Genomic DNA, 13534 nt, shown 5'->3' on the forward strand with positions numbered 1-13534 from the left:
GACTTTGATTATCCTTGTGAGTCCCTTCCAGCTCTGGATGTCCTTTGATTCTATGACCCAGAACAAGAGACAAACTGCGGAGCTCCAGCAGATCTTCTGTAGAGCCCTTTCCTTCCCTGCCTGGCATTAGGTGCCTGAGTTTAAATCCTTCAATCAGCTGTACAAATATCCACAGATGTGCACTAAACTTTTTCACAGCTGTGATCAACTCTTAAAAGAGCACTTGGCCATAACTTCAGGAACTGGGTCGGAGCAATCAATATCTTCCAACAACACAAGACAGAAATTTTGGGTCCGTTTTGGATTCATAACTAAGCACCCATTTTCAAGGTGATCTTGTCTCTCAGGCTTCTAAATCAAGCTATTTTTAAAAGGTTAGCAAACAATAAAAACTCCATATTTTAAAGAGCTTAGTGCACAGGATTAAGCACGAACTGTTGCAAATTGTCAGTGCTCTTCTCACATCAACGGGACAGGCAATGACATTTGGCTTGGGCAGCAGCCAAGAGATGCACAAAAGCTCAGGCTTTTTGAAGCTTAGAAACACTTGTATAGGTGTCTAAAATGACAACTTGGGTTTCTGGGGGACGTCCAAGGAGAACAGACAGACAGCATAGTGGACTATGCCAGGGAACTATGGCTTTGAAGTTGGAAAGACCACTGTCAATAAGCCTCATGGTAACTCTCCACCAGGACCTGTTGCTGCAAACAAAAATATGATGAGAGTTTAGGATGTCAAACGAGTCAACACAATGTTTTTAAACTCGCAGTAACGGCCACCAGAACAGCTGCTTTGTCTAATATTTTCCTTCAAGCAGAGAAGACCACAGCAGCATTCCTGGCATAACATGTAACACAGTAAAAGTCTTCAAGAGTTTTTAAGCATTTTTTGCTGTGAAACATTCAAAGCGAAGGCATCAAAGATCAGGAAATATGTGACACCTGCTCATTCCCTATATCTGATGGAATCTGGGGGTTAGTTTATATTGTCATTGGCTTCTGGTTGTTTCCTGCTCCAGACCAGAAAAACAATTTGTTTATGACTACTTAGGAGGAGGAATCAGTTTAGATGTTTCAGACCTAAAATCATCTGTAGCTGAGTCTCCCTGAATTAAAGTCACCATCCCTCATTACTGGAAACATCAGCCAATCCTCTGAAAACCATCTGTCATTTAAACCATGTTGTCTTTGTTCAAGCCTTTTGAATCTACTTTAATTTTCACATTGCAATTGTACAGCCAATACCTTTATTTAAGCTGACTTTTTAAGGCAGGCCAATGCAGGCAGGAAAGGAAACATCTTCCTCCAAGCCCATAAGGATACTGAGGCACAGATTTATCCCACCTGCATCTGTAGGGACAAGTGTAAGGAAGCCAAGAACTCCACAGCACGACTCAGCTCTCCCAAGACTCAGACCATCTTAGAAAGTGACCAGCTCTTTCTATTACCATACAGATAGCCAGAACTGAGAGGTGTGCCTCACCAAGGGCTACTGTCAAGTGCTTCAAACTGGGATCACCGGAGAACTATAGCAGGTCTGAACACAGCCTGAAGTGTCTTTTCAACTGCCACATTATTTAGCTGGACTGTTCACTTTGCTTTCTGTGAGTGTTAAATTGGAAGACAGTTCTAAAATACTCTATTCTATGTACCAGGGGTTTGTTATTCAAAGGTTTTCATCCATCTCAGAAACTTTAACTATCCTGCAGACCTTGATAAGCTCAATCAAGTGGGTACACTTGCTGCAGACCATGCCTCCTGGTCCCCTCACCAGCCAATTCTTTGTGCATACAAAATTGCCCTTGCTAGTAATAACGAGCACCAAAGCTTCTCCTTGAAGCATCTGGAATATTTCCCTTCAGCTGCCTTGTGAAAGCTGTGTTATGTTGGAGCAATATTTGTAAAGTATTTTGTTAGACTCTGGCTAATGAAAAACCATCAAAGAATCTTTTTAAATCAAAAAGACCAATGACAGACTTGTCCTGAGCAGCAAACTCACCATAGATTATGATGGACTCCCATTGTGGATTGTGCACTGGAACTATATTTCCAAAACTAGAGGGGTAAAAGGAAAAAAAGAAAAGGGTTTTTTTTATACATGAGCCATGGATGGTATAAAATTTCTCCCAGTTTGAAGGAAAATTAGAGCTTAGATCTTCCAGCTGCCAGTAATTCACTTGTAACAAAGCATGATCAATTATTGCTATAAACAAAGCACATTCCAAAACAATTGAGGCTGAAGCAATAAAACCACCCATTAGAACAGACATGTTGGACAGGCTCCAGTCAGTCTCATTTAGGTGAGTAATTTAGGCAATGCTCCACTGCAATTTTAGGCATCTGGCGTGGGAGAGGAGGGAGAAGTAGGCAGCTCAGGCAGCCTGACACACTTCTCTGGAGGTTTCTTCTGGAATCAGTGGAGAAGAGTGAGGGCTGATAAATGTGGGAGAATACAGGCAGCCTGCACTGGACAGGGGACTCTGTCCTGCCATGTCCTGCAGGTTGTGAGCCCACGCAGGAGGGTGGAGGGCACACAGCCCCAACAGGACTGAGCTCCATGTTACCCCCTCTGGTAGAGGAGGGCAGCTGGGGCCACCTCCCCTCACACGGGGCACTCTGCAGGGGCAGCTGAATAACACCACACACTGCACGTGGCCCCAGTGTGTCCCACCATCAAATTCTCACTGTGCCTCCCCTGGCACAGCCTCAGGGGCTCAGAACTCTCTCAGACACCACCCAGGCATGGCCTGGGCACAGCATGGGCCATGTCAAGGTGCAGCCCTCACAGATTGGAGAGGAAGAGAATATAAATGTATGGATGCAAGCTGTGCTCTGCCAGTTGTCTCCAATACAAAAGAAGAGTCTCTGGCCCATCAATTTATTTGTTCAGATACAGCCACAATCAAAGCAGGGTTAACAGTCAAGCTCCCTTTCCCCTCAAAGGGGGCCTAACACCAAGGCTCAAGTAACATATTTTCTAGCTGCCCCTCACCTGAACTCATGACACCTGCCTCCAAAGGGGACCAGCTTTGTCAGGAATAGGGTCCAGTGTAGGTACTCAGGATACTCCATGGCAGATTGTCTCTATTACTCTCCCACAAACCCACCCAGGCAGGCACCATGTGCTTATGATGGTGTAAGAAACCACTGGATAACTGGAACCATATCCTGTGCCCCATGGCACTGCCTGGAACACTGTCCTGAGCCTTGGAAATCTGGTCTTATGGCAACAGGGCACCCCAGAAAGAATTGAGCCAGGCAAGGGGACTCATTTTCAACACAACCTCACAGACACCTGGGTTGAAGAGCATGGCATTGTGTGGGTTTATCACCTCCCTATCTGTGAAAATCAAAAATACAGGAGACTGTTAAAGCCAACATTGAGAGCAAGGGGTGGTGGGACCTTCAAACAATGGGATACACATTTAGCAAAGGCCACCTGGGCAGTCAGCATTAGAGGATCTGCCAGCTGTGCTCAAGCAAAACTTCTGCATAGTGTAGAACGGGATAAAGTCCCTGTGGTGCACACAAAAAAGCTTCTGGGGAAAACAATCGGAGTTATTCCTGCATCAGGCAATGACAGTCCATCCATGGGATTGCTGTTCTCAAGGACCTGGCTGCATTTGGTGGGTAATGTGGGAGGATAGGGAAGTCCAAAGTTTTGTTCCAGGGGATCTGGTTCTGTGTGAGAGCAGCCAGTGATTTGGGTTGGATGATGCTAATTGCCATATAACACTCATGTCACCCCTGCTGAGCTGGCTACACACAACATCAGGGGCATTACAGTAGGAATCACCCACATTCATGAAGAACAAACTTTGATGAAACTGAGCAAATATAGAGCCCAGATAGAGCTGAACTAGCACAGCAGTGATGGAATGACAACTGACTTCAGCAGGCAAAAATCCAACACCACACACCACCTCTCCCGTCCCAAGAAGTAAAATGACAGATGAAACCCAAAGTCATGGACTAAATGAAGTCAGTGGAGTTGTTAGGGGGATGGCACATAGACTAAGGGAATGATATCTGTGTTTATATATCAGAAGACAGGAAAAGTGATGGTGGTTACTTGGGATCTATTGAAAAGTGTGGGAGCTGGGCATGACATAAATTGTATAGAATAAGGGGTTAACATTGCTCTGATTTCAGCTAGGATAGAGTTAATAATATTTCTAGTAGCAAATATAGTGCAGTGCTTTGGATTGAGGACAAGAGCAATGTTGATTGTTATCAGCACACTGGTGTTTTAGCTGTTGCTAAGCACTGTTTTCACTCAGTCTAGGACCTTTCAGGCTCTCACCCCACCCCACCAGCAAGTAGGATGAGGCACACAAGAAGCTGGGAGGGGACACTGCTGGGACAGCTGACCCAAGCTGGCCAAAGGGATATTCCATACCATATGGCTCCATGCTCAGCATGCAAACTGGGGGGAAACCCAGCCAGAGGCCAGTGTTTGGGAGCTGGCTGGGCATCAGCTGGTGGGTGGTGAGTAATACATTGTGCATCACTTGTTTTGTACACTCTAATTCTTGTATCATTGTTATTAGTGCTGTTATTTTCCCTTCTGTTTCTGTCCTATTAAACTGTCTTTATCTCAACCCACGAATTTGACTTTTTTTCCCAGTTCTCCACTCCACTGCAGGGAAGGAGAAGGGAGTGGAGGAGCAGCTGTGCAGAGCTTAGCTGGTTTACATCATGACACCCAGCAGTCAGGACAGCTATAAAGTGCTGGTGTAGGTCCTCTGTCACGTAACTTCCCCACAGGTGAGGTCCCTGGAGGAATCTCTCAAGTGCTAGACTGTAACATTAAGACCAGTATCTATCACCACCCCGAATGTGACTGCAGTCCAGCTACACAGTCTCATCTATTTAGGCTGCCCTGGGGAAAGATCAAGTGGCTCTTTGTCCAACCCTGGATCACCAAATCTTTTGAGGTGACCTGCTTCTGAGAACTGGCACATCTATTCAACCCTGAGCAATTGGCATTAGTCACCCAAGGAAGTTCTATGCCAAGGCCAAAGATGAGTACAGAAAATTCTGGGAAGCTGATGGACAATTGGGTTCAGAATGGTGGGATCCATGCCAAGACAGCAGGAGGAGCTCATCCTTGAATGCCATTCAAAAGGCAAAGTCAGATATTATTATTATTATTATTAATAATTATTATTATTACTACTACTACTACATGCAGAGCTGCCACACAAGTTTCTGATACTGAATAGCAACAGGTGGCAATGAGAAGGTGTAAGAAATGTGTGAAGCATTAACTGTTCCCACTGTTCCAGATCATCCAGCAACCAACATTTTGGAGAATACTTGCACTGGGTGCTACACTTGACTTTTATGCTTTACCGACACAACGAACTGTGTCTTCCATATACATTTCTTCCTTTTTCTGGTGTGAAATTTTCTGGTATCAATGCCTTACATTCTGATGACACTCTATTATAAAATACAGTGAATAATTATCCTTTATTCACCTCTTCTAACCATCTGATATTACCCCCAGTCATCTCTTGGTGTTGAAATTTTAGTATATTCAGTGTTTCCTGCTATAGAAACTGTTTCATATTTCTGATTAACTTCCTCTGCAATTTTTTATGTTCTACTGCCTTTGCAAAATTTATTTCTTATATAAAAATATAAGAATATATTTCTTAAATGTAAGAAATATTTCTTATTTCTTCTATGCAGTTAGGTGCTGCATAAATTCTGATTACATTGACCTAAATCTGCTTGCTCCTTGATTTTGGGCAATATCTACCAGCTAGGTGCAGACACAAGTTTAGATTTCTCTTTTTGCCCCTACTCTTCAGCTCTGCCAGTTCCCAAATGGAATCAGTATTACTTGTCCTGCTGCAGCAGGTCAAAGTTTTGGGATGTTGGATTTTTGCTACCCAGACTATTTTTTAAAAATTATATTTGGGGAAGAGGAAGTATCTGATTTATGAAAGTCAAATTAATCTAGGACCCACACCCCAGCTGTCAGTACCTTTAGGGGGAAAAAAAAATAGACAAAATCAACAGAACCTTTTAGTTTAGATGCCATTTATTAAAATGCAACATTCACATTGTCTGCAAATAACAGCCAGATGAAACTTGTTGGAAGATTAAGTTTCAATTACAGCTGACATTTCCAAAACACCGTGTGATAGAAAAGCCTTTCATACCCCCAAACCCAGACAGTCACCTCATATCTCCTGTTTCTGGTCATCAGCTTTTCAAAGGGTCATCACTGGCAAAATCCACAGCAGAGATAGTGGCTGGCATTTTTGTGCTCCAGCAATCATGGGAGTCATCAACACCAGAGCCAAGTAAGGAGAGCAACCACACAGCATTCCCAGCAGCCTGTGGGATGCTCAGTGATCAGCACACTGTGATGCTGTGATTTCACAGGAGATATTTGATTGTACAGGCAAGTGAAATATCCATACATGTGAGGGGAGCAAAGGGAAAACGCTCATCCATCAATAATAGTGGTTTGGGGAAGAATGGTTTGTCTGGGATTTGAGTGTTGTTTTTTCACCTCTCACAGAATTCCTATGAGTCTCAGACAAGCTGTTTATGCCAAGTTTAACAGAGGACTACACAAAGTCTTAGATAAGGATGGGTGCCTCCAGCTCTTGTCTTTCTGGGCTCCTTCTGGGCTTCTCAGGCTCATGTGACCAGGGCCCACCCTACATGGGTATTGAGAGCATCCTTCCAGAGGAACTTTTTAGGTGTCTTTGAATCTACTTTCCAACTAAATACCTGCAAGTTTCAGCTACTCCACTAAAAAAAAAAAAAAAAAAACAAAAAAAGTTGGTTTGTGCGTTCTAAAATGGAGAGATCAGGCTGGAAAACAAAGAGGCCAGCAAATCTCCAGTCATGCCTGAACTCAGACAGGCTGAGCATGACCTTCCCTGAATTCCCTCGCTGTCTCACTGGAGAGCCTGGGCAGGAATACCTGGGTGGGTTTCACAGCTCATGCCTGTGAGCTGGGTGGAAATGTTTGGAAATGCCCAAATCAGCTGCAATGTAGACAGACCTTGAATTGCACATTTGTGGCTGGGATTGTTTATTGATTACAGCCAATATAATCAAAACAGCCTCTTGCAAAAAAAGGGCCTGTCACTAGGGTTGTTGGACATTACCAAAATATCCATTTGGAATAACTCTGGTTATAAGAAAAAGCTTTTCCTGAAAGTGTATTCTGAGAGTTTCTTGTGCCTCTGCAAGCCCTTTGGGAAATGAGACCCATCCAAGGAACAGAATCTTTGAAATACAGACATATGAGTCACAAAAACACCATCTAAAAATGCCTATATGTGAGCAGATTTGTGCTGCCCAGAGTATAACTAAAAATAAAGGAATAATCTAATAAAGAAAGCTACAGGAGGAAGACTAAATGACAGGAATTTTCTTGTAATGTGCCCTCAGCAGGACTAAGCAGCTTCTGATTCCACTGATTGAGATGGTTTTGAGGCACAAGCTGTAGGGTTAGATAAAGGGATGTTCTTAATCTGACTTACTTGAAAATACACAGCACACATCTGTCTCTTAGCTGCAACAAAATATTTATCTTCATCTTTGGGACAGGAAAATTACAAGATCAATTGAAATAAAAAATGTACATGTATCATGCCCATCTCCCCTTTGCCTGGAAAAATTATAAATATTCTAAAACTCCAAAGCGATATTCATAGTTTTGGCTGAACCACCTCTTGACAAGCAGAAATTTTACAAAACCACCCAATACAAGAACAGCAGCTGAACTCCCTGAGTTTGGGAAGAAATCTTATTTAGGAAGAGGTCTTTTCACAGATCCAGTCTCTTGCTTAAGGCTATTTTTTACCAATAACACTATTTGGAACATCAGTAAAATGGACTGACCACTGCACCCAGCACAGCTACTTAGTTTTCTCATCTTTCAATCACCTGACAAATCTTGCATTATTGAGATGCATTTCCCATCTACATGCAGTACCTCAAGCCATCTTAAGATTTATACATTGCATTAATGTTGTCATTGATGGGCATTTCCTAATGGTGGGGGATTTTTTTGTCTCCCTTATTTCCTCCCTGAAAGCATTTAGCACTAGTCAGATTACTTGGCCATAAATGCTGAGCGCTGTTATGTGCACTGCAGGCTATTACCACCAGCTCCTTTTCCCAAAGAGAGACTGATCTACACCCACGGCTGACAGCTCTCCCTCTGACACCACCTTTCTGATCACAGCATATCTTCTTTCATCCCAGCAAGCCTTTAAAATAAGGCTTCTGACCCAAACACCAACAAAGTCATTGGGCACCTCTGCCCACTGTGAGCAGCAAGACCCAGGAGTGCCTCTGATCTGCATCTGATGTCAGGATGAAATACAGATGGGCTGTGCATCAGCCTCCATGAGCAGACTTCAATGGGAGGAAAATCAGATTGCACAGATGCGTTTCAGCCGACCTGCTGACAGAGAGCACTGAGAGATCAGGAGCTGAGGGCTTGCCAGGACCTGGCCTGATCTGTGCTCTGCACGCAGGTGCTGCTTCCCAGGAGCACTGGGTGCAGTGCAGCACGCCAGGAGCAGTTTTAATGTGCATCCCTGGAGCCTCAGGGCACCCACTCCGCAGGGAAAGCAAACCAGGGCATAGATAATGGAGATGAGCTGAAAGCCCAAGTAGGTATTTTATACCTGTGTATGACAGGTGAAAATCAAAGGGAAAAATCCACTCTTATTTACATTTTATGGTCGTGGAGGGCATTGAAAAGCTGAAGTAGTGCTGCTGAAACCCAGTCTGGGCTTTGATAAGCTTCAGTTAGATAAGATGGGAGGGTTATGGTTACTAAACTAGCCTGTTTAATTGAGCTGTTTCTTCTGTAAAATCTCCAGAGTGCTTCTTTTAAAAATGGGTTTAAGAACACAATTCTAAAACAAATATAATAAAAAAAATCTCATTATTGGCAAGGAAGATGATTTACTGGGATAACTAAGATTAGTGGTACCTTAGGTCTTTTCCTCTGATAATTTGAGTGTGAATACACATAGCATTCCTTTGTTTTGCTTTAAAATAAATCACTTGCAAGTATTTGGAAATGAAATGGTATGGTCATTTCCTGCCTTAGGCTGACTCTATTTCTGATAGCCCAGTGCTTTCCACTAATACAATAATTCCTTTTATTGTAGAGCCATATGCAGCTCGTTGTGATACCATTAAGGAGCTCACTGAAGGACACAATGGAGTGATTGCCCAGGGACCAGAGATGTGTGACCTCAAAGTGCTCAGCTTTTCTCCAGTTGGGGGTCCAAGGAGTGCATTTACAATACACAACAAAAGAAATACATTTTGAATACAACCCATGGCTAACTGAATAAATATTGGAAAAGCTACTGCTAAACACTGTATTCATACAGTACAAATAGCAGGAATCCATTTCAACTGCTGAATGCCAAGCAGTACATCTATTCTTACAGTCATATTTTTAACTACTTTTAAAAAATATTTATCACTTCTCTGCTAACAGAAAGGTAATTTTTATCATGATCCTTATTTTTGTCCTAAACCACTTACATGCCTTTTTGATCCTTGAAACCAAAATTTTTCCAAACTTTTCAAAATAAAGTCATTGTTAGTTTGTACTGCACTTTAATTTACACATTGATGTATTCTTCTAACCAGTATCTCACGCTTCTCTTTTTCCTCATTCTGTCCTAAATCATGAAAAATAGACAATTTATTTCAGAATCCAGTGCATTACCAGGAAAATAAATCTACATTGTTTCACTGCATCCTTCCATTAAAGACTGCAACCCTTTCTCCAGAAATGTCAGCATACATGCCAAAGAAATTATATCAGCTCAAACTGCCTTATCAATGTACTCAGATTTACTAGCCCAGCCTCTGAACTGCAGCAAACACGGTAATAAATCTTGTCAGGAAGAAGTTCATTCTGATTGTTTCCTCCCTCAGATCAGAAAACCAAGCATGCATGGCATTATAAATTTTTCCTCATCCATAGTTAAAGGTGAGCTGTGTGCACCCCACACACAGCAGCACCCCCCTGCCCCGATGGGAAATGAGCAGGAGAAGCTTGTGCTGGCTTGCAAGCAAGTGGCTTTTCTTTAAGGAGGCTCTGTCAGACCCACAGAGTCTTACACAAACACAGGAACCTCAGATACCTCTCACTTCTGCTTTGGGCATCCAGCAGAAGCTGGGAGGATCTATAGTTTATTGTCTGTCCATCCCAGGCTCCAAGGATCTCTGTTTATCACCCAGGAGGGTATTACCCCCAACCCCCATCCCACACCACAGTCCTCCACCTAGTGCTTCACTACAATATTTCTGAGTTTAAATAATTCCCATCTCTCTGCCTACAGAGCATAAGACCCTGAGCATCCTCCTCCTCCCCCACAAGATGCAATGCCCCAGGACTGAACCTCAGCAAGTGTGTGAGACCACCTGCTCTCAAAAAAGGCAGCATCTTTTAGGAGCAGAAGGCATAGCCTTGTTTTCCACCCAAATGAGGAAGTGCCTGCCTCATTAGGTGAAAAGGGGCTCAAAAGCCCAAAGAGACCAAGGCCATAACCTTAGTGTGTCTGTCTCTAGGTGTCTTTGGTCTCTCTTCTGCAGCACCAGAAGAGGGGCCACGATGGGTTGGACAAGAGATCCCAATAGGAAATGCTGTTTAGGGAAAGCATGCAAGCCTCCCCACTTTCTCTGATCCATTCTAAATGTCCTCTGTTTGCTGATGGATCTGGTGAATAGTAGTTCTGTCTTCACTTTATCCACTGCCTTCATCACTCCCACACTAACTCTTCTCCATCCTGCAAAGTGACCTCTAGGCCCTGTCCTCTCCTTTCCACTTGTTAAACTCCTTTCCCATTTGTTACCTTCCCATTGCTAACCTTCCCAGTAGTTAACCAGCTTCCACCCTGTACCCAGGCTTTCCTCCTGTAAGCAGTGAGGCTGCTTCCTTCCTTGAGCAACATCTGGTGCTCATCCAAGTACCCACCCATCCAAACACATGATGTGTACTGCATCCCCTCAATCCATCAGCTTCCTGAAACATTCCAAAACTGCAGCCAAGTATCCACCCATCCAAACACATGACGTATACTGCATCCCCTCCATCCACCAGTGTGGATGCCGTGGGACAGAGAGAGGGAAACGGCAAGCGTTTCTCACAGCGGCTTGTGAGAAGTTTTAGGGAGTTGCAAAGACGTGATAACTTGTTAAGTATAAACAATCTGCAGGTGGTATTTTTCTACTTCTTTCTCTTCTTCTCAAAGACAGTGTGTGAGGAAGATGTTTTTTGTTAGTTAACCAGTCAAACAGAATGCATTATATCACTCTATAAAAACAGCGCAGTTGTCTTGAATAAAGTCTTCTTTGCTCTTTTCTACAATACTGCCTCCTGCCTGCTCCTGTGTTATTCTCAGCACAAGAGTGACACACCAGCTTCCTGAAACATCTCCAAAACTGCAGCAGGATGCTGGGGCAGGATTCTCTTACCATGATATCTCCTTTTCAGGAGTTATGGGAACATGACAACTTCTCAAGAATACTCAGAAAACTTATTCTTTATTATGAAGTCCAGCATTTTACAGGGGATGGAAGTCAGGATCATGGTTCATCATCCCCATGAACAGTCTTCTACATGACAGAGGAACCCTTCTTGGGTTGTTGGGAATTACACTGCCAGCTCACCAGTTATCAGGCGTAAAGAGAGGTTACAAACCTTGGCCTGCACTGTCTAATTCAGCTATTGGAGCTAATATTTCCCACATATTTTCTTCACACTGATTTCACTCCTTTGACCCACAGGCCCTGAGGAATGTACCCAGTGTGGGAATGTCTTCAACACTTTCAGCAATGCATTCGTCAAAGTTCCAATGGGCTGTTCTGCAATGTCTTAATGTCCATGAAGTCTCATTTATCACTAAGATCCCTTTTATATTTTTCTACCAATTCATTACCTTTCTTTAGATGTATCTAAGGAACCTTTTTACTCTTGGCTTGAGTGCCTTTTGTGAGGTGTTTTCCAAATGCTTTTTTCAGCCCTCTTATTCTCATGTTTAAATTTACTCTCAAATATTTTATGAGCCTTGCCATTACTTTAATTAAAAAAATATTTGTTTTTCCTAGACAAAGAAAACTCTTTGTTTCTTTGGGATCTTTGTCTTCTCTAGAGCCACTCTAATTTTTTGTTGACCGTGTTGTTCTTTATCACTCCTTTTTTTTTTTTTTTTTTTGGCACACATTTCACCTGTGTTTCTAGCATTTCAGACTGTTGAGGGAGGTTGAGCTTGTTCTGTGTGACTTTTTTTTTACTAATTACTGCCTTTTAATGTCCCTCCTTGTTTCTGAATGTAACATCTGCATGCTAAATTAATTTGTCCTGCTCTCTCACCACAATGTTGAAACTTTTTGCAGTGCAGTTGCATCTATAACCATCTCACCCACTAATGACTCACAGGTAAGACCCAGTACACCACTGAAGAGCAAATCCAGGCTGATGACTTCCCTTGTGCATCCTAGGACTGCTTGTGATGTGAACCCAGCATCCATCACCATTGCCTCATGTAGGATCTCTACAGGTGTCCCACATTAGCAGAAGCAACAGAATTCATTAACAAAAAAAAAAAGAAAAATGGGAAGCACACATTATTTCCTTTGGTTTTAGTGATGCACCCCATCTTCTTTATTCACTGTTAGATTGCAGAACTACACATCACAACATCAGTTCATTAAAAAAGTGAATATTCTCTCCAAAAATCTAAAAGCTCTCACCTGAGCATGCACCAGATGTGTTTACATCAGGCTCTTATGTCATCCAGCTGAATACACTGTTTACATCCAGAGCTGCCTTTTTCATAATGAATGTCCTTGAAAATTTTGTCATAATATTCTCCAGTGGAAAAAAAAAAATGACTACATATAAATTTCTACTAAACAAGTTTCTTAGGAAGCAATTTCATGATGGGAGAAGAATCTTTTCCCCACCAGCTCTAATGTTTACTTCATCACAGGCAGAGCCATCACTTAAAATTTCTCCCCAAGGCATCATAAATAATGCCACAACACACTGCTCCATTTTTTAGCATCAAAAATTCAAGACACAAATGGCAGAGGCAGTGGCCTTTGTGAATGCTAAGATTTGTTCCCCTATAAAGCTTAGTTATTACCAGGTATTGTCAGAAAGATGTTATCACTGTATCATGCAATTACAGGACTTTATGTGATGGCAGACTAGTTTACAAGAAGAGCGTATGGAAAATACAAGAGCAGATCTATTAGTTTGAAGATGCTTTTGATTAAAGCACTGAAGCTGGCATGACACCTCCCAAGCCTTTGAGACCATCTATGTTTCAGAAATATCACAACACAAACATTTTCTGACAGATTCTGTTTTGGATTGGTAATATCCTCCATAAATCTGTGCCCAGAATCCAGTGTGCACCAAGATCTTGAAATTTGACGTCAAGGCCTGGGAAACCACAAGAGTTTAGATAGAAGAGAAGAACTGCCAAATTACAGGAAAATCTCCAAACATGGGATA

This window comes from Ammospiza nelsoni, chromosome 3 (genome assembly GCF_027579445.1).
Source record: "Ammospiza nelsoni isolate bAmmNel1 chromosome 3, bAmmNel1.pri, whole genome shotgun sequence".
Classification (NCBI taxonomy): Eukaryota; Metazoa; Chordata; class Aves; order Passeriformes; family Passerellidae; genus Ammospiza; species Ammospiza nelsoni.